The sequence below is a fragment of the Rhinatrema bivittatum genome, chromosome 4, assembly GCF_901001135.1.
Source record: "Rhinatrema bivittatum chromosome 4, aRhiBiv1.1, whole genome shotgun sequence".
NCBI lineage: Eukaryota > Metazoa > Chordata > Amphibia > Gymnophiona > Rhinatrematidae > Rhinatrema > Rhinatrema bivittatum.
This window is the reverse complement of record NC_042618.1, coordinates 174,355,798-174,378,312: the sequence shown is the minus strand read 5'-3', so window position 1 is coordinate 174,378,312 and position 22,515 is coordinate 174,355,798. Positions and strand designations below refer to the sequence as shown.

The following is a 22,515-nucleotide window of genomic DNA, read 5'->3' as shown; positions in this document are numbered from 1 at the left end:
TTGCATAGGCCACCCTCCTGAATCGCGCGCCCAGGAGAGTGGCCTGTGTGCGCGCCGGGAGAGCGGGCGCGTGCCAGCTCTCCTGCGTGTTTTTCTGTATTGGACTGAATGTGTTATTCTTGATATAGTTGCCCCTGTAAAAGGGCAGTCTCATGGGATTCTGGTACTGCTGCAGTTCTAAGTCATCCATCCACAAGCCCCACCCTCATCACTCCTGAATAATCCTTCTACATCCAGTAAGTGCATTTGCACATGTGTAGAGTCAGGGCTCTTCAGAGCTTTTTCCTAGCACAGTAAGAGGATCCCGAGAACCGTACATTAAACAAATTCAATACACCATCAAAAAGGTGAGAACAGAGTTCTCACTGTGTGACCACAGTGACCTTTCCTTCTTCCCAGGTATAGCAATGATCCTGAATTGTTACCTGTTCTGGTATGGCAGGGGGGGCCAACTGTGGGCCAAGATTTACCAACAGGCTTGGTTTTCAGGATATCTGTAATGAATATGCATGAAATATAGTTGCATATAATGGAGGTGGTGCATGCAAATTTATCTCATGTATATTCATTGTGGATTATCCTGAAAACCAGGCAACCAGCCTGGCCTGCCCTGTTATTCCTCTCTACACTGCCAAGGATATTTCCCAGCTGCCTATAGGATCTCTCTCCTTTGCCAGAACAGTTTTTGTCATCTTATCTGGGGGAATGTGTTAGTATCCTTAGTGCACTCTCTATCGTGCATTACCACTTAAAAGAAAGTGCAACTCGGAACGGTGAACCATATTGCATTGTATGAAAACCTGTTTAGCAAAGAAAGCCGTGAGAACTGGGTTGACAAGCACTGCTATAGATAACCTGTGGAGTGCCACCTGCTTAGCGCTGAACAAACCCTGAGCCATCTAGAGCCATAGATAGGCAATTTGGCAGCTATGGCCAAATGAAAAAGTGTGTCCACTCTGCGCCCCCCCCCCCCCTTCCCCAGATTACCACAACCACCAACATCTCCCCTCTTTGTCCCCTTCCTCTTCTACCATCATCAACACCCCCCTTTTCCCTCCAGCCAGCACCAACATTTCCCTCTCTATACCCAGGCACCCCATCCTGTGCCCCTCCCTCTACAACCAACAATTCCCCACCTAATCTATAATCCTTGTCTTCCAAATCCCCCCTGCCCTCCCCCCAAACACAGATACTGAAACAAATGTGACAAGGTGGTGGCTAGAGCCAGAGAGATGCTGGGATGCATACGGCAAGGCATAAACAGCAGAAAAAGGCAGTGATCATACCACTGTACAAGTCACTAGTGAGACCTCTCCTAGAATATTGTATCCAGCATATATCTAGCAAACCTGTCACATCAGCTCCCAGAACTCAAACAGCAACAATCCTACCTATGAAAAAGATAGCTCTGCAAATAATACACTAGCCCCTAGAAGATCAATATGCCTCTGATGGGGAAAACCCAAGCTGAACTGCAATAGATCCATTCACAGAAACTACATGCTAGCACAGGGATGGCGAACTCCAGTTCTCGAGTACCACAAACAGGCCAGGTTTTCTGGATATCCACAATGAATATGCATGCATTTGATTTGCATATAATGGAGGCAGTGAATGCAAATCTTTCTCATGCATATTCATTGCAGATACCCTGAAATGGAGAAATTACTTACCTGAATTTTCCTTAGTGTAGACAGATGGACTCAGGACCAATGGGTTATGTTCCCCTGCCAGCAGAAGGAGACAGAGCCAGATTTCAAAGCTGACTTCACCCTAGTTACACCCCTGCAGTGACCTCAGTCCTTCAATATTATCTTCAAAAGCCACTGTGGACATACTATTGAAAAAACTTGATTTAAAATGATTAAAATATGATTAAAAATGGATATCTGTAACTGTACACAACCAATCATAAACACTGAACCCCAGTAAGTTTATAGATGGCCTGATCTAAGGACTGGATGATGGCTTACCCGTAACCTCTTGGAATGTTCTTGGGTAGCCGTGGGCGGGATGCTGAGTCTGTCTACACTAAGGAAAACAAAATTATCAGGTAAGTAATTTCTCCATTTCCTAGATGTAGCTAGATAGACTCAGGACCATTGGGATGTACAAAAGCTACTCCTGATCGGGGTGGGAGGTTGCCCATGGTCCGGTTAACATCGTCCTTGCAAAGGCTGCATCCTCTCGGGCCAGAACATCCAGGCGATAGAACCTGGAGAAGGTGTGCAAGGAGAACCACATTGCCGCTCGGCAGATATCAACGGGAGACAGCAGTCTAGGTTCAGCCCATGAGACCGCCTGATCCCTAGTGAAATGAGCTTTAACCTGAAAAGGTAACAGCTTTCCTGCCTCCACCTAGGCTCCTGTGACCACCTCCTTAATCCAGCGAACTATGGCAGCCCGTGAAGCTGGTTCACCCCGCTTGCTTCCACCGTGAAGGACAAACAGGCGGTCCGTCTTTCGGACCGGTTCTGAAACTTCCAGATACCGCACCAAAAGTCTACTGACATTCAAATGATGGAGGAGGTGGCATTCTTCTGCGTCCTTGTGCTTATCTAGGGATGGCAATGAAATGGACTGATTCAAATGAATCTCTGAGACTACCTTGGGCAAGAAGGATGGAACGGTACAAAGTTATAACACTCCTGGAGTCATCCGGAGGAATGGTTCCCGACACGAGAATGCCTGTAGTTCAGAGATGCAACATGCCGAGCATATAGCCATCAGGAACACCGTTTTCAAGATTAATAAACATAAGGAAAGACTGTGCAGCGGCCGAAAAGAGAGCCCTGTCAAAAATTCTAATACTATATTAAGATTTCACAAGGGAACCGGCCACCGTAGGGGTGGCTGGAGGTGCTTCACCCCTTTCAGAAAATGGGCCATTCCGGATGAGCTGACAAGCGGGGTCCATTCACCTTGCCCATGAAATAGGAAAGAGCTGCTACCTGAACTTCAAGGAGTAAAGGGTCAAACCTTCATTCAAGCCGTCATGCAAAAACTCCACAATTAGTGGGATTTTGTCCGCCCAAGGGGGGCACCGCTTTCCTCGCACCAGGCCTTAAATACTCTCCAGACCCACACATACGCTATGGATGTAGAGAACTTCTGAGTACGGAATAAGGTGGCAATTACTGCCACAGAATATCCTCGCTTCATCAAGTGAGCCCTCTCAAGAGCCAGACCATAAGACAGAATCAAGTCGGATCCTCGTGAAGTGCTGTTCCCTGCTGTAGCAGGTCTCTGTGCGGTGGGAGGCACAGTGGGGTTTCCACCAGGAGTCTCCACATGTCCATATACCTCGGACGCGTGGGCCAATCTGGAGCTACTATTAGGATTAATCCCCTGTGTTGTTTGATTCTGCAAATGACCCTGCCCAGCAGGGGCCACGGAGGAAGGCGTATAGCAACTCTTCTTCCGGCTAGGTCTGAATGAAAGCATCGATCCCCAGGGACCACTGATCTCTTCTGCAACTGAAGAATTGGGGAACTTTCACATTATAAGATGCGGCCAGCAAGTCGATGGAAGGGAGACCCCCAGCAATCTCTATCAGCTGAACGGCTTTGGCTGACAACACCCACTCTCCTGGATCCAGACTCTCCCTGCTTAGAAAGTCTGCTCTGACATTGTCTTTTCCTGTGATGTGGGAGGCTGAGATCATCTGTAGATGTATTTCTGCCCATTCCATAATGAGATGTATCTCCAGTGACACTTGCTGGCTCTTGGTTCCACCCTGGTAGTTGATGAAGGCTACAGTCGTTGCATTGTCCGACATTTCACAGACCGCTTGACCCTGGAGTCTGTGGCTGAATTGTAGAAATGCCAATCTGACTGCCCGGGCTTCCATGTTCCAGAAGGTCTCTTCCTTGGTCCAACATCCCTGGGCTGTCAGTTGCTGACAGTGAGCTCCCCAGCCCCAGAGGCTCGAGTCTGTTGTAAGGACTAGCCAGTTCAGAGAGGACAGGGATATACCCCTGCTTAGATGAGCTTCTTGTCACCACCACTGGAGCCGAGAGCATACTCCCATCAGAAAGTGGAAGCGAATCGAATAGTCTTGAGACTGCGGGTTCCAAAGTGACAGTAGTGAATGTTGAAGCGGTTGCATGTGTGCCCTCACCCACGGCACTAACTCCAGGGTTGCCACCATCAAACCAAGAACTTGGAGATCGCTCCACAATCATCAGGCGTATCGTGCTCATCAATTGACACACAGGGCATCAACTTCCTTATCCGAATGATTAGAAGGAAGACCTTGCCCTGCTTGGTGTTGAACCAGACTCCCAGATATTCCAAGGGCAGGGAGGGCTTGAGACTGCTTTTGTCCAGGTTTACAACCCAGTTCCTGAAGCAAGGAGGACTTGGCCCGGATCAACCAGTCATCCAAGTATGAGTGCACCAGGATCCCCTCTTTTCTCAATGCTGACGCTATAACCATCATAATCTTGGGAAATGTTCTGCAGACGGTGGCTAGGCCAAAGAGCAGTGCCCGGAACTGATAATGATGTCCCAGTACTGCAAAGTGTAGAAAACGTTTGTGTTCTTGATGGATTGGAATATGCAGGCAGGCCTCGGATAGGTCCAGGGAGGTTAAGAACTCTCCCATTGTATGGCCATTATCACGGAGCGTAGGGTTTCCATGCAGAAATGATTCACTCGTAGATGTTGGTTGATGCTCTTGAGGTCCAGCATGGGGCGAAAGGAACCTTCCTTCTTGGGTATGATGAAATAGATGGAATAACACCCTGTATTTTCCTGGGGCGCAGATCCTGGGATTATAGCCCTCATCCTGAGGAGCCTTAAAAGAGTAATCTCCACTGCCTGCTTCTTGTGCTGGGAGTGGCAAGAAGACATAATGAATATGTCCCGAGGAGTGCTGTGAAATTCCAGGTCATATCCTTCTCATATGACCTCTAGTACCCATTTGTCCGAAGTGATCTCGACCCACCTCTGGTAGAAGAGGGACAGTTGACCCCCTATCTCCTCGTTCTGATGGTGGGTCGGCAAATTTTCATTGGGGGGATTGGGACAAACCTGAACTCTTCACCCGTGCTGTCTGGGTCCCTGCTAGGGATACCTTGGCGAGGCGAAGCATGCCTCGAGGTCTGCCGATAGGACTGGGAGAGGGAGGGCTTACCGGCTGAGGTTCTGTCCGGACAGGGGCAAGTGCGCCTGTACGAAGGCTTGAAGGCCCTGGAAATATTCCACCCAGGAGAGCACAGCCAGGTCCATGCCTAGCCCAGAAGGTACTGGGGTAGGTGCCGCTGAATTTCCCTCCCCCATAGATGACCCAGTCCTGGGGGGTACTCAGATCCAGGGTACTTCCAGTTAAAGCTGTGGCTATCCTCTGAATGGGAGGAGCCGGGCTTAGCAAAGTCCGAGGAGGCCATCTCTCCCTGGGCTTATTCACAGTGCTGACATAAGTTGGAATCCAGGTCAGACTGTGAAGCCCTAATATGACAAGCAGCACAGAAAGAAAGGCGCTTATGTTTCTTGGCTGCCAGAGCCATTGGCGGCGATACCTGTGTGTTCAGTCAGCTCGCGCTTAAAATTTTTATGCGCACAGATTTCGGGCGCCTAGGTGGCATGCGGCGAGGTGCACGCACAGCCTGTGCACCCGGCTTTACCTGTATTCTGTGCTTAATAGGTTGTACATGTATGTATGTGTGTGCGTGATATGCACACAGCACATGCCCAGAGCTGCTGGCACTGCGCGTACCGACATTCTATGGAGGGCAATTCGGCACGCACAAAGAAGCGCTCAAGATGGTGCCGCCTCGGCCTACCAAGCGGTGTGCCGATCAAGCCTAAAGCAAGGCATAACCCACCAGTGAGCCGCTCAAGCCGCTCGGAAGCTCACTTCCCCTTACCCCAATGGGATCAGGAACGACATCGGTACAGTGTGCTGAGCTAGGAGACCGGAGGAAGTCTTACTGAAACCCCACCAAATGTCTCTGAATCAGGAGGTAAATCTTCTTCTCTCTCTTTTTTTTATTTTTATTTTACTTACCTGGGTTCAGCGCTTACCAGCTGAGTACAGAGACGGTTTCTGGCTGTGGGGGGAGAGGGCTTTGGTTGTCATCGCCGCACTCGGCTTCCTGCACCTGCTGCCTTTCAGCTGCTTAAACATCAAAGTCCACGCCGGGAACCGGCTACCGGACCAAGGAAAACCTCTGAGGGATCTCGGAAATTGCCTCAGGAATTCTCAACTGGGGGAGGGACCTTAAAGTATCACCGCAGGAGAGAGGGAGGCTCAATTTTTCTTCAATTTAAATATAGAATTTCTCCTTCCAAAAAGTACAGCAATCCCCATAGGGAGATGTGCGTCCACCATCTGCTGAAGATGGAGAAATACTGAACAGCTAAGGTGTATCTAGGGTGACATCAGCTTTGAAATCTGACTCCGTCTCCATCTGCTGGCAGAGGAGCATAACCCACTGGGGTCCTGAGTCCATCTGGCTACATGCTAGGAAAACATGGCCTATTTGTGGCACTTGAGGACTGGAGTTCGCCATCCCTGCTCTAGCACAATCCCTCAGCCTGGTCACATGCACAGAATAGACACTCTAATAAAATACAGAATAAGGAATCACAAAGTTCAAATGTTCAGATAAAAATTGAATTGGGAACCCCCAAGAAGCATGCAGGGCAATACTGGAGAAATGCAAATAGAAATGCATTTTATCCTGTATTGAGCACAGCACAAAAATTAGGAGATGCACATTCCCAAAGCTGACTTATTCCAACCACTAAAGTTAAAATGAAACGCTTTTTTCTCCTTTGTTGTCTGGTCATTTTATTTTTCTAATCTTCATGATCCTGGTCTCTTATTTTCTGCTGACCTCCTCTAATTCCTTTCCCAGATCCATTTCCTGTTTCTTCTCCCTCCCTGACTTCTTCACTTCCTGTCCTAGATCTGTCTGACATTGATCTTTCACTTTTCATCTCATCTTGCTCCATTTCTCTCTGCTCTGCCTCTTTATCTCTTCCTCTCTATTCACTGATAGATTTCACCCCTCCCCCCCTCTCTTTCGCCCTTCAGTTCTCCCCTCCATTCCCCCTTCTCATCTCTCCACTTCCCCCTCACTGGATTGCTTAATCGCCAACTCAGGTCCAAAGCACCTCCCATCTCTCTCTCCTAGCATCTTTCCCCCCCTCTCCTTCCAGCATCTCTCCTCCTTCTCTCTTCCCCTGCATCTCCCCCTCTCAAAATCTCTTTTCTCCTCCCAGCCTCCCCCTTCCCCAGCATTTGTCCCATCCCCCCCTCAATTACCAGCATCTTTGTCCCCACACTTCCTAGCGTCTGCCCTTTCTCTCACCCTTCACTTCCCCGCATCTTCTGTCCACCTTTCCCATCAATTACCTCCACCTCTCTCCTTCACCCCTTCCTCCAGCATTTACAACTACCTCTCCCCCTTCCTAGCATTTCCCTCCTCTGCACTCCTCCACATCCCTCTACTCAGCATCCCTTCTGGGCCTGGGTCCTCCTCCATCACCTGGCTCATCCATCACTTCTTTGGGGGGAGGGGGGTGATGGGGAAACCTGGCCTGGATCGGCCTTCTGATCTTCTGCTTTCTCATGGTCCAGGATGCACCTGCTCTGTCTCCCCTGCCAGCAGGTCTTTCATTTAAATAAATGCAAGCTGCTCTGAGTTTTTATCATGGCAGGAACTGCACCAGAATGGTGAAGGTGCAGAAGGACAGGAGAGAGTCTGCATGCACACTGCTTTCAGGCCCCCTCCTGATGGGAGGCAGAGCCTAGAAGAAGGGCACGTGTAGACTCTCTCCCGTCCTTCCATGCCTTCACCCCCTTCATTATGGTACATTTCCTGCCATGATAAGGCTGGGAGCAGTGTGCAATTATTTAAATTAAAGGTCTGCCGGCAGGGGAGAGGGAGCTGGGGGAAGGTGGGGTTTGCAACACCACCAGCTTCTACACTGTAGCTGGTGCCCTTCCAGCAGTGGCGCCTATGGCCATTACCATATTGGCCATAGGCTAGCTATGGCACTGAGTAGAGATTGCCATTGAAACCAGATCCTGAGTCATTTTTCTTGTGAGCCAAGACAGATGTGAACCAAGGGTTCCAGATGTGTGCATTAACCCACATCCACTCAGTAGTTTGCATTTGTCAGGTTACAGGCAGAGGCACAGCTGCTAAAAGAGCTTGAGTCTCCTGGCTCTTCTTGACATGCTCCCTGGCAAGAAGCAAATTCTAGGACTGTGCCGCTCAGATCAAAAAGCCCAGCCATCTATTCCAACACACTTTCCATTGTTCAGCGACTCGTGGGTAGCGCTACACTGTAATTTTGCTACAATTTTCCTCCCGTAATCCACAAAAAAATGGCACTTTGTATTCAAAGAAAGCTGCACCTCGGGCGATAGCACATTCCTATAATTAGAACGATACCTGCTTTGCTCCACATTGTAACGTATAGTACTGTGAGATTGCACATGTGAAGAGTGCATATTTGCTTGTACAGAATAAATATTATAATAGCAACATCTGAAATGTAGTATGTAATCCTAGTAACAGTAAAAACATCTACTATACAATCCAGCAAGAACCAAAAGCATCAATTCAGAACAAATCCCTTGCAAGACATTAATAGCACGAAGAGGCACAGCTTCTGTCTGGCCACCCGCCCATTGACTTGTGTTATTCCTCATGCCCATTCGCTGGCCGCACGGCAACCTTCCACCCTCTCATTTCTCATCCCTTAAACTACTGGAACATTCATGCTGCCTTTCCCCTACTCCTCCCCCAACCACTGCCCCCTTCTATGCACTGCAGCACTATGAAATGTGGCACTAAGGGGAGATGTACCCTGCTGCCCTTCCAGCCTGGGAAACTGGTCAGAGCGTTATTAATTCCTTCCAAGCTGGTTTTTTATTGCTCCACGGTTAATTGCTTGAAAGATTGCTCTGTCTTGCAAGGTTTATCCTGTGTGAACTGAAGTTTTGCTTTGCACTTCAATAGGTCAAAAAATGTTGGTATTGGTCTTGCGTCTTCCCAGTAAACAAATGGTTTTTTTTTTTAGAGAAGACATTCTGAGCTTTGTTTCCGTCCCAGGGCACCAAGTGTACAGAGAACATGAATCACTCCAGTCCTTCCTTGGCCTGGCTAACAATCAGCAATTGTGACTTGCCCTACTTCAGCCATCTCACTTCCCATTCTCTCCTCAGTCTGGGGAAGCCAGGCAAATGTAATTTGCAAGGTGACCACAATTAATCAAAATTGTTTTGGAGTTCCACAGCTGAGACTACTGACTTTATAACACAGAGAGCACTAATTGCAGAACAACGATATCAAAGGAGGTGAGAAAAAAAAATCCATGCTAAAGGGAAACGTTTGGTGCCATAGGCTAGAGGATAAGAAGTGGTAATCTGCACCAGAAAAGAGGTCTGAGCAGGGAGTAGCTGGCAGCAGCTCAACCAAGGAGAAAGACAGGGCACCCCCTCCCCCGCATGCATATATGGAGGAGGGGGCCTTCAGTGTGCCCCTTTTTGCAAGAATCCAACACCACTGGTTTCTCTCCACGGGTAGAACTGGATGTAAACGACAGTACTGAATGCAGGCTTTCCCTCAATCACCAATGTCCTCCGCTTTCTTCAGAAAAACTCCAAAGCCCCATGTGAGTTTCCCCCAACTCAATAGCTGAAAATTCTGTTCTGCCTCATGCTGAGCAGCTGCTGGTATTCACTGACAGATGTTTCTGATAACAAACAGCACAACATCCCGGCAGCCCAGGGGCCTGTTTTTAAAGCCCACCTGCTAAGTGGGGTTGCTCTTTTGCTGTATTTTAAGCAGTGGTTCCTTGATATACACAGAGAAGTATATCTGATGAGACGAGAGTGCTGGCTGAGGGATGAACAGACAGGAAGAGTTGGGCCTTGGGGAAACCAAAACCCCTGTTTCTGCATCTAAAAGTACTCTCTGCATTTACTTCCAGACACATTGGCACGAGAAGTATTTGTGACCCAGTTGTCATCCTCTGAGGACATCACAAGGTAAGAAAATGTAAGGTGGTGTTTAGGGTGAGGGCGGGTTAGAGTGCTTCTGAGCTAACCTTGCCTAATCTGGACTAAAATGCCTATGCAGTGAGAAAGGATAGCATTTGGTATAAGAGCATGTGTCTCACATCAGACGGCAGAGGCATTACAGAACACGCTGGGCTCATCAGCCAATCAGGTTGCCTAGCTGGCTGGCATGTTACCCAGTGTGCTTTGCCATATCGTGCACTGCCAGATGCAGGAAGAGATCACCTGTGTCTCCCACTTGATTTTATATTTAAGTGGACAAATGCACGTGCAGGTACTGGAGGCACGGCAACACAGAAAGGAGCTGAATTAGCACATATTTGAAACTGATGGAAAATAGTGCCCATTGATGACTGGCACTGCTAGTCACATGCACATTCAAACTTTTTTTTTTTTTTATAAATGTAAAAATCAGAAGTTTTATAAAGCCCCTACTAAGAGGGGATTAGCAGGTGCTCTGTGATAGACTGATCCATCTTGCATAAGGTCACGCTTATAATCTACATACTATTTTGGGTAGATACTACAATTTCTCTCCCTCAATCCAGCAAGATGAAACACTCAGACCTAAAAAGGTACCTTACATGAGGGCTGGGATCAAAGAATTCCTTTCAGCAAAACAGCACTTTCTGGATAACTATCTTCAGATGTAGAAATAATACAAAGTCACTAGCAGAGTTGTGTATGGGACTTAATATAGCTGGGGATGTGCTGGCAGGGATGTGTAGAGGGAACTCAGGAGTAGAGTATCAGAGGTTGCTAGAGCTGTGTGTGTGGTTTTCAGTATAGAAACAGCAGAGGGTGCTGCAGAGCAGGAGTGAGGTGCACTGGCAGAGTGATGTGTATGTCTCAGTATGAGTGCAGCAGGGCAGGAGTGAGGTGCACTGGCAGAGTGATGTGTATGTCTCAGTATGGGTGCAGCAGGGCAGGAGTGAGGTGCACTGGCAGAGTGATGTGTATGTCTCAGTATGGGTGCAGCAGGGCAGGAGTGAGGTGCATTGGCAGGGTTGTGCAGATGAATTTTTCATGTCTGACTCTAACCATTGCTGTTATCTCTCTTACGGGCCAATTCAGTAAAGTCCGTGGGAGAGCGGGCAAACGCCTGCTCTCCCGGCGCGTGCAATTCAGTATTTAAATGAGGCCTGGTGGTAGAAAGGAGGGCAAAAGGAGGCGCTAGGGACACTAGCGCATCCCTAGCTCCTCCTTTTGGCCCGGAGCGGTGGCTGTCAGCGGGTTTGACAGCCGACGCTCAATTTTGCCGGCGTCAGTTCTCGAGCCCGCTGACAGCCACAGGCTCAAAAACCGGACGCTGGCAAAATTGAGTCCAGTTTTCGACCCAACAGCCGCCGGCCCATTTAAAAATTTTATTTTTTTTTTTACCCTTCGGGACCTCCGACTTAATATCGCCATGATATTAAGTCAGAGGGTGCACAGAAAAGCAGTTTTTACTGCTTTTCTGTGCACTTTCCTGGTGCCGGCAGAAATTAGTGCCTACCTTTGGGTCAGCGCTAATTTCTTAAAGTAAAATGTGCGGCTTGGCTGCACATTTTACTTACTGAATTGCGCGGGAATACCTAATAGGGCCCTCAACATGCATTTGCATGTTTAGGGTGCTATTAGGTTCGGCGGGTTGGACGCGTGTTTTCCGCCCCTTACTGAATAAGGGGTAAGGGAAAACGCGCATCCAATGGCGGGTTAATAGTGCGCTCCGTCAGAGCACACTGTACTGTATCGGCCCGTTACTGAATGGAAAGGGGTTGGGCCATTTATCTTCCACCATTCTCACTGCAGAATGGATTACTGAAAAAGTAGAGAAGGGCAATTAAAATGATAAAGGGGATAGAAAAGCTCCCTTATGGAGAAAGGCTAAAGATGTTGGATGCTCTTTAGCTTGGAGAAGAGACGTCTGAGAGGGGATATGAGTGAGGTGGGACTAGGACTAGGGGACTCTCCATGAAACTGGCAACCGGTAGATTTAAAACAAATCGTAAGGAGTATTTTTCATTCAGTGCATAAAATCAGGCTTTGGAATCTGTTACTGGAGGATGTGGTCAAGGCAGCTAACATACTGGGGTTCAAAAGAGGATTGGACAAGATCCTGAAGGAGAAGTCCATCAGTAGTTATTAGCCAGGCAGATTAGGGAAAAGCCAGCACTTATCCCTGGGAGTGAAATATAAGAAACAGATCAACTATTGGGGATCAGCCAGGTACCTGTAGACTGGACTGGCAACTGTCGGAGATGGGATGCTGGACCTTGGTCTGACCCAGCATGGCACTACTTATGTTCTTACTGAGGGGGGGACACCACTACTGTCAGCACTTACACAGCAAAAAGGTTCTCAGGTTTCCCCCATGCCCATGGATGCCTCCCAGATCTGTAGCAGCACACTGTAATTCAGAGCCAGGTACGACTGTGCGGTTAGATGCTGCTAAATGACCTGTCTGAAGCGTCCCTTTACATGTATCTCCATTCCCAATAATCACTGCCCTGCCGCCTCCTCCTCCCAACCCGCACACGCAGCTACCGCCCGCATGATGTTACGCAAACCCGACACCAAGGTGCCCATAGGTCAGCAGCGAGGAGCATCTGTACATGCAGAAGGTAATGGCTACTTGTAGGCTGGAGCAGCAATGACACAGGAAGCTTTGCACAGGCCCTGTACTCACAATCTGTGGTCTCCCTGCACTGGGAGAGGAAAGCTAGCGTGGGGAAGAGGTAGTGTCCGCATGCCCAACCCAACTCCCTCCTCCTGCCACCAGCCCACACTGATAAGGACTGGGCCTTTAGGCCTCTGTGGTGCAGCCCCTGCGGTGCTCCGGGGCAGTTACACCTTTTTGCAACTTCCTAAAGGTAGCCCTAGCAAGAGGTGAAAAGGGAAATTTTATATTCCATCAAAAACCAGTGCATTCTCAAAACCGTTCAGCATGAACCACGGCTGCCACTCGTACACTATATAAGACCAAAATGAATGGGAGGGGGTAGGCTCAGCAGCTAATCGCAGGCTCTGACAGGCTCCAACAATGAAATATCAGCAGAAATAGGGGGGGGGGGGGGGTGTCATCTCGTTCCTTTCCTGGAAGACCAGTCCCTGACAGTAAAGAAGCAACAGCCGGGCTGCGGGACTGTTCTGTGCCACTGAGATTTTCGCAGTCTTCCCACATGAGCCAGTGCAATCTGTTCTCAATTACTTCTAGATGTTGTCTAGCCCGCACCGGCTCGGCCTGGCAGGCTTTGAGGCCTTGTTCTGCCTTTTACCAGGCTAATTGTCCATTATGCACTCACCGGTCTTTCCACATTATCCTTAAGAACGTCTCAGCCTTAAGCCGTGCACAGAAACCCTGACCTGCAGGAAGAATGCAAAGTTTTGTTTTGTTTTTTTTTGGGGGGGGGGGGGGGCGCTATCTGTCTCCTCTGTCTGTCTCTTGACCCTTCCTGGGGTGGTGACTGCAGTTTGTGGCCAGGCTGCAGCCTCCCACCACTCTGACTCACCGCAAGAAGTTAACAGCCTGGCAAGTAAGAGCAGGCACTTGGCACAAGGAAGGAAAAGCCAGTTTCATAGTCTGGGCAGCACTCGGCCCTTACTGCAGGGCCCTGAACCAGGTTCACCTTTCAGCCCACCTGCACCGAGTAGGGATGTGCTGGCACTGCTGGCATTTCTAATCCGAAATGACAGGGAAAAAAGTTTGTAGTGTACATTAAAATGTAGAAACAAAAAAAAAATTGTAAATGAAAACAAAAGAACAGTTTTTTCATGCCCATCCTTAGCAGCAAGTGCCCAGTCCCAGGAAGACCAAAGTCTAAATGTCCTTTATTCCTCAGAGCTGTGGTTCTCTGTGAATTAGCAGGGGGAGGGATACCTGCGTGCTACAGTTATAGGAGATTCCCTTACACAGGACATTGGTTGCTGAATATCAAACCAAAAAGAAAATTTGGGAAGCAGAAATCATTCTCAACCCTCCCTTTGTATTTAAGATAATCATATGCCCTCTTGTTCCCCTTTTATAGCAAACCTTTGTTGGAAGAACACTTGGTCACACCCTCCCCCCCCCCCCAAAAAAAACAAAAAACCAAACCAAAAACAGTTTCCTCTTGCTTCTTTGGGTTTTCAGCTCAATCAGAACCAGATCTGGGATCTGGCGCCGTGGGCAGTTATTCAAAAGTATCTGGGGATTTTAGATCCCCTCCCAGCTTAGGTTAGTCCGCTCATTGCGGAGACCGTCCTCAGCCAGGGGCCATACACCGGGGCTTCTTCTGGGCCCAGATCTGGTCACTTGCAACCCTGACCGACCAAGGAGCAGAAGGAAGACCCGGAACAGGAATCAAACTCAGATCCCTCCACTGAGCCAGCAACAAACTGTCTTTACAGCAAGCAGATCTGTCAATTCACATCTGTTTATAAAGAGCCAAGTATTGTGAAACCTGAGCAAGGAGAATATGGCCCACTGTATTTTAGTTTTAATCATCTCTTTAACCCTCCCCTCTTCCTTCTAGGTAACAGGCAGAGCCATTCTTACACTCTGATTCAGAATTCCTGGGTTTCTGCAGACAGGAGATGAGAGCAGTCCGTCCTTGGTGACCCAGCCATAACTAGACCCCAGGGAGTGTCTGATTCGCATGCTCCAGGGCCTCGTCAGCACCTTTTTGGCAGTCAGATTCCTGGGTACAAGCTTAGGCCATCGGATTCCTGATCGACAGCACTCAAACCTTTCACCAGCACTAAATCTACTCAGAAGGGGGAGTGGGGGGGGGGGGGGGGGAAATCACGTGTACAGGGCAAGAAGCCTACAGGCAGGACTCCACGTCTGCAGGAGGAACGGACTCTGTACGGAGGCCACAAACCGGGGCAGCAGGTCACGGCAGCCACACACGTGGAAGAGGTGTGCATGTGCAGGGGGGTGGGGTGGGGTGGGTTGAACTGTCAGTCCCTGTTCTTCCGGGCCAAGGCACTCACGCAGACGAACAGGGCAATCAGTATACAAGGTTAAGTGTGTGTAATTACAGTTCTCAGCGACCTCTCTCCTTATTACACAACTTCTTTGCCTTCTAACCCCAAGGTAAATTGCATGCTAGCTGGTACTGGGAACCTCAACACACCCAAAAGCCTTTGCCTAGTGTATGATCAGGGGAGGTTGAAAAGTGAAATATTAGCTTTGTGTGTAATGTTACAGCCAAAATTAATGATGTTGACTGCGGTCAGGGAACTCCACCTTACAAACTCATGAACAGTGATTACCAGAAATCACCTTAATACTACTTTTCCTCTCTCTCTCTCACCATCTCTTTCAATGGACAATGAGAGATGCATTAGGGAACGTGGGGAACTTGAATAGACTGCAGCACATGATGAAACGAAGCAGACATGATCAGCATGCCTGCAGGAGAGAATTAATCAGTGCAGCAAAGGGAAATGCTCTTCCGGATTTTAATGGAGAGGCACAGCCAACCTCGACCATTTATGACTTAATAAAGTCAGTCTGAAATCAGCTCAGGGAGGCAACACAACTTGAATGGTGTGGGTTTATTTCTTTCTGCAGTAATCAATGAGTGAAAACATGAAAGAGAGAAATCTTAAATAATAAAATATGCTACGAAGATCTAAAAATGCACAAAACCTAGAAATAGGAGGACAGGAAAAGACCATATAGCCTATCGAGTCTGCCCAGCCACACAGACATTCAGCTTTACAATCCCTACTTTTGGCTCAGAGATCCCCTGTGTTTGTCCCAGGCTTTCTTGAATTCAGATATTCTCCTTTTCTCCACCACTTCCACTGGGAGGCTGTTCCATTCACCCACTACCTTCTCTGTAAAGAAATATTCCCTTAGATTACTCCAGAGTCTACCCCCTTTCACCCTTATCCCATAACCCCCTCATTTTAGACCCTCCTTTCCATTTAAAAAGACCTGCCTCCTGTGCATGGAAACCTTGAAGATATTTAAATGTCTCTATCCCATTTCTCCTCCAGTGTAAACATGTTTAGATCTTTGCATATCCCAATATGCTTTAGAATGAAAACCACTGACCATTTTAGTAGCCAACCTCTGGACTGACTCCATCCTATTTATATCCTTTTGAAGGTGCGGTCTCCACTGTACACAGTGTTCCAAATGAGGTCTCATCAGAGACCTATATAGAGCAATATCACCTCTTATCTGCTGACCATTCCTCTCTCTATGCACCCAAACATCTTTCTGGTATTTGTCATCACCTTATCCAACTGTTTGGCCACCTTAAGATTATCAGATACAATCATCCCAAAACCCACTCATCTTTTGTGCTTAAAAGAATTCACCACCTATACCGTACTTCTTCCTCGGGTTTTTGCTTCCTAAATGCATTTTTTAGCAATAAATCTTAGCAGCCCAAACCTAGACTATTCTTAGAGCTTAGCTAGATCCTTTCTCATGTCTTCTTAACTGTCTACCCTGTTGCAGATTTTGATATCGGTAAAAAGCCACATCTTTTCCAATAATCCTAATAATGTCGCTCACAAAAATGTTGAAAAGAACTGATCCAAGGACTGCTAGTAACCCTCTTCTCAGGGTGAACTTCATTTATCACTATCCTTTATTACCTCCCAATCAACCAGTTTCTAATCCAGCCAGTGGCGTACTAAGGGGTCCGCCCTGGGTGATAACCGGCGAGGGGATGCCATTGAGAGGATTTCATAAATATGGCCTGGTGGCGCAGCACAGACAGGAAAAAAAAAGCATGTTTTGTCTGCTTTCTTGCCACTGACTCCCACAACTGCGACAGACCAAGAAGGGTTGGTGGGGTATGGCCAGTGATTTGGTTTGCAACACGTCTTCACTGTCTGACTGCATGGCAAAGTGCGTGCTGTTGACACGCAGCAGCTAGAGGATGGATTGGCCTATAGAGTGTGTATGACTCAGTGAGTTTGAGAATGTCAGTGAGTGCGTGAGAGAGTTTGAGTATGTGTGTGACAGTGAGCATGTGAAAGAGACTGTATGTAAACAAGAATGAAAAGAAAGAGTCTATGCATACCTCCCATCCCCAACAATCTTAAGACATTTGGAATAAAAACTTCCTAAGTATGAAGAGGAGGGGATTTATTTATCCTTATTTGTTTTAATTATTTGGAGTTTGTTTGTTTTGAAATATTTTATGGAGTACGGGAACATTTTTAAAAATTTTATGCATGTTTATTATTGGATATTTTATTTAACTGTTTTAAAATATGTATTTCTTATTAGTATGGTTTTACTATTATGATTGATATTTTATATTTCTTGATTTTATTATTTGATGTTTTATGAGGAATGTTATAATTCTGTTTTTTCATTGTTGCACTGCATACAGAGTCTGGCTTGTTGCAGTTTCCAGGTCAGTTTTTGCATGTGTGCAAGAGAGACAGGAAACATATGTGTGTGTCACTCACACATACATACTCTGTCTCTCACCAAGCGTATATGTGTGTCTGAGATAGAGGGAGCATATTTTGTGTGTGTGTGTATACAAATGCTTCTAGTCTATCACAATCTCAGGGTGACAGATATGGAAAGCGGGGGATTTTTTAAAATCCTTATTAGTTTTAATTACTGGGTGTTATTTGATGTGTCTGCTGTTCTGAAATATTTTATCAATGTTTAGGAAATTTTACAATTATATGGGGGGGGTGCCAAAGGAAGTATACACCCCAGGTGCCAAATATTTTAGGTACGCCACTGAACCTAGTCAGTCACTTAGAGCCTATAGCAAAGGTGCTCAGTTTATTTATAAGTCGCCTATGAGGAACAATGTCAAAGGCCTTACGGAAATCCAAGTATACTATATCTAGCGCTCTCCCTTGATCCAACCTCTGGTTACCCAATCAAAGAAATTGATCAGATTTGTCTGACAAGATCTTCCTCTGGTAAAGCCATGCTGCCTTGGATCTTGTAATTCACTAGATTCCAGAATCTGCACTATCCTCTGTTTTTGCAATGATTCCATTAATTTGCTCACCACAGAGGTCAGACTAACTGGCCTCCTCCTTACTTCCACTATTATGAACAGGAATCATATCCGCCTTTCTCCAGTCCTCCACAGCTTCTCTCAGTTCTAAAGAAGCATCAGAAACGTTAGCCAATGGAGCGGCCAGAACCTCCAAGTTCCCTTAATACCCTTAGATGTATACCATCAGGCCCCACTGCTCTCTCTACTTTAAATTTAATTAGCTCCTCACAAACTCACTTTTTTCTGAAAATTGATTGAAATTTACTTCACTTCCAGTCCTATTTGTATCCGTTTTTATGTGGTCCTGCTCTTGGCCCTTTTCGCAGTGAACACCGAACAGAAATATTTATTAAGCAATTTTGCCACTTTTGCACTTCCTCCTATCACTATCATATCTGAAAAAAAAAAAATCTTATCTCCTATTTTATCCAATTTGCTGTTTTTTCTTCCATTTGCATCTTTGGATTCCTGACTACTTTCCCGGCTTCTCTCAACCTTTACAGATACTGCCTGTCTTCCTTTTCTCTGCAGTCTCTTACAGTTTATGAACACTAACCTTTTTTCCCTTACCTTTCTTTAGAAAACCACAGCAGTCCCAGTTTCCCCTCTTTGCATTATTTACTTTCCTAACAAAAAGGTTGGTTGCCCTTATAATACCTCCTAGCAGATACAGCAATAGAGGGATGGGGTTTAGCTCCAGATTCAGCACTCAGAATACCCAGCCAACTAGCCTCAGGCTCCTTCATTCTTCTTTAATTGCAACCAGCAGAAGGGGCTCTCGCCAGCAGTCACCGGAAAGATTTGTACTTCCCCCCACTGACCTGTCTTAAACTGTACTAGGACTAACGTGGCAGTAAAAAGTTAAGATCCCCATTTCCTTCCTGAGAATATATTAGTGTTCAACATTTTGGAAATCTAAATAATATCTACATCACAAATCCAAGTAAAAGCATGGCACTGCTGGGCTGACCCTCATCAGAGCCTCGGGCAGGCATGCATCACACTGATACTCAGAAAACATAATTATAGCACAAATCCCCGAAGAGTAGATGTTCATTGAGCCCCATGCAGGCATCGAACTGATACACCCAAGTCAGCTAAAAAGCTGGTCTTCGTGAGAGCCTCATGTAAACATCACACCGATATATGTAAAGCTGGAATACAGCATGGATACCTGAAAAGTGGATCTTCAGAGCCTCAGGCAGGCATCACACTGTTACACAGAAAGCATAATTATAGCACATATCCCTGAAGAGTAGATATTCATTGAGCCCCATGCAGGCATCAAACTGATACATACAAATCATGAATACACAGTCTTCCCCCAGATGTACTGTGTACAATTCTGGTCACTGCATCTCAAAAAAGATATAATTGCGATGGAGAAGGTACAGAGAAGGGTGATCAAAATGATAAAGGGAATGGAACAGCTCCCCTATGAGGAAAGGCTGAAGAGGTTAGGACTTTTCAGCTTGGAGAAGAGATGGCTGAGGGGGGATATGATAGAGGTCTTTAAAATCATGAGAGGTGTAGAACGGGTAGATGTGAATCGGTTATTTACTCTTTCAGATAATAGAAAGACTAGGGGGCACTCCATGAAGTTAGCATGTGGCACATTTAAAACTAATCGGAGAAAGTTCTTTTTCACGCAACGCACAATTAAACTCTGGAATTTGTTGCCAGAGGATGTGGTTAGGGCAGTTAGTATAGCTGTGTTTAAAAAAGGATTGGATAAGTTCTTGGAGGAGAAGACCATTACCTGCTATTAATTAAGTTGACTTAGAAAATAGCCACTGCTATTACTAGCAACAGTGGAATAGACTTAGTTTTTGGGTACTTTCCAGGTTCTTATGGCCTGGATTGGCCACTGTTGGAAACAGGATGCTGGGCTTGATGGACCCTTGGTCTGACCCAGCATGGCATGTTCTTACGTACTATTTGTATGCCCTTACTTTATGGCACCTTAAAGAAGATGCTGGACACTCAGGTGGCGTGTTTCAAAAATAAATTTACAGTAACCAGTAGGCCAATTAGCAAACAAAATCTTGTGTTGATTTTTTTTCACAAAATTAACCAAATCTAAGATGCACTTCTTATCTCAGTTCTGTTGGCTGAGTCAGTGTCCCTCAGATGACAGGCACTAGCAAAAAAAAAAACCCACCAAAAAAACAGACCTTAAGAGGTAGAATGTGGGCTCTTAGTAGAGACTTGGATCTCCTTATCTCTCTGTCTCTATTTCTCGGATGTGAGCTCTGGACCCCTGGTGCTAGAATTCCTAGGATTGCCCAAAACCCAATGGGCAGGAGCTGATGGCAAAACGCATTCCTCGCAAGAACCAACTTTACTCAAAAGGTTTTCTTCTGCTCTCACCTAGACACTCCCTTCCAGACTTGCAGGGGGGAGGTACTGGCAGAGGGACATGTCTCTTCCCCTGGATCAGGCAATAAGGTCTAAAAAATGGGGACCACTGCAAATAACCTGCTACTCCAAAACAAAATACCACACATGCACATGGACGGAGGTGCCTGCAAGGGATGGTCTGCAAACTACATATCCTACCTACAAGCCTAGCCTAGAGCTTATGGAACAATCTGACTAGTGGGGACCTAGACAGTCCCTGCACATATACAGCACAGACAGATGACGAGTGGATCTTCATCAGAGCCCCATGCAGGCATCATACTAATATGTACAAAGGGTGTGGCCGTAACAGAAAATGCACATCTTTCAAACAGAAAAATAAAACTGAAAAATTATATCAGAGCAAAAACAGAGACAAGTGAGGCCCAAGAAGCAAGTAATCTGCTATTTCCAGCAATCTCTCCAGTAATATCCCAATTATGATGTGCCAGAGCAATTCCAGCAGCCCATCATACTGCACCATTCATTCAGCAGCACCCACAGCTAACTGTACTTGTATTTTGCAGACTAGGTGCGGCCCAGGGAGCTTTCTGATTGGTTGAAGCACCTTCTGGATATGTGTATAAAAAGTAAATAAATTACATTAAAAAACTGCATGGCCGAAGTTCCAGCATAATTGTAGCCGACACATGAAATCCTCAAGGATCATTGCCTCTGACACATGCGGGGAAGAGCAGATTATCCTAGTCAGCTTATGATAAAACATGAACTTTAAATGCAAAGACTTGAGATGCTGTTCTGGAACAAACAGTTACTGTTCACTTGTTGTGGTGGTTGTTGGGTTTTTTTTTTTCACATCTGCAAGTCGGGATTTACACTTCTTGGGGACCAGATGAAAAGCTTCCGAGGGGGGCAAAGCCCCCATAGGATTGGTACCACTGGGACTCATAAAAACCTGGCAGCAGAAATGGGAAGGTGGGGGCTTTCCCATGCAAGCCTGGCACAGACCAGAAAGCATGAAAAGACCGGGCCAGCAGCAGCCTTCATGGTCCTTCCACATTATAACACTGCCAAGCAGCAGGAGTAAAGCCACACAAACAATCTGACAGCAGAAAAGGCCCATCCCTTTACTTTCTGGGGCAGTGCCGCAGACCCCAGCTGCTTTCTGGCTTTCTCCTCACTTCTTCACAGCAAGGGAACATTATCAGATTGGGGTCATGGCATTCCTTCGCCGGAGGACCAGTCCCGGAGAGTAAAGAAGCAACTGCGGGGGCTGCAGGACTGTTCTGTGCTCTGAGCTTTTTCTGGGCTTATCCCAGGCCACCTTAAATTCTGTGTTTTTTTTGCCTCCACATTCCATGCATCCACCACCCTATCCAGGAAGAAATATTTTCTAGCATTACTCCCGAGTTCTACCTCTTTGGAGCCTCATAACTGTGACCTCATGTTTTAGAACTTCCTTCCTTTCCACTGAAATAAGTTTGCTTCTTGTGCATTATTTTAATCCTTGGAGATATCTGGATGTCTCTCTATCGTATTTCTCCTCTAGGGTGTCCCGTATCTAAATTAAGTCTCCTCTCACAGGGCTTTTGTTGCCTGTTACAGGAAGGCTAATCAAAAGTTGTAAGTGCAGGAATTATTCTTCCCCACTGACTGAATAACCTTTTTGCTGAAGGTCAAGACCTCCGGAATTTGCAGAGTTTTAGTAATGCTGGGTAATTTCCAGTGTATCGGGGGAGGATAAGGACTGAGCAATTGGGGGGTTTCCTGTAGCAAAATAAAAGGGGAAACACATTCCATTTTTTGAGAGCTGCTTGTGACATGATAGCTGCTAAAACAAAAGTCAGAATGTGATGCAATTTTTGATTCTGTAACTGCTCCTTGCAGTGTCTCTGCCCTGCTGCAGCCCCTGCACGGGAAGAGCTGACAGCACAGTTGGTTATTATTATGGAAGATCGCCTTGTACCGGTGGAGGCAAGCAGGAGAGCCAAGCTTTGCGGTCCTCTAACACAGCCAGTGGGGGGCTAAATTAGGGCACCATAAGAGAGCTGTGTGTGCCGCTCCCTGCCGCACGGTAAGGAGAGAGCTTAAAGAGAGAAAACAGTGTAAAGCCAGCCAGTCTCAACGAACACCAGACTAAAGATCCTATAATAGCAG

The 22,515-nt window shown here is 46.7% G+C and overlaps 1 protein-coding gene and 1 long non-coding RNA gene across 4 annotated transcripts in view; one reads left to right on the top strand and one right to left on the bottom strand.

Moving 5' to 3' along the window:
- The window catches only part of CDC42EP4 (CDC42 effector protein 4), a 32,571-nt gene that overhangs the window by 5,259 nt on the left and 4,797 nt on the right, over positions 1–22,515 (bottom strand). The window lies entirely within an intron of this gene.
- LOC115090328 overlaps positions 9,351–22,515 on the top strand; it is a 36,071-nt gene continuing 22,906 nt past the window's right edge. The window contains exons 1-2 of the long non-coding RNA XR_003856372.1: positions 9,351–9,633; positions 9,952–10,009. This is a non-coding gene — a long non-coding RNA (uncharacterized LOC115090328). The remainder of the gene's footprint in view (positions 9,634–9,951; positions 10,010–22,515) is intronic.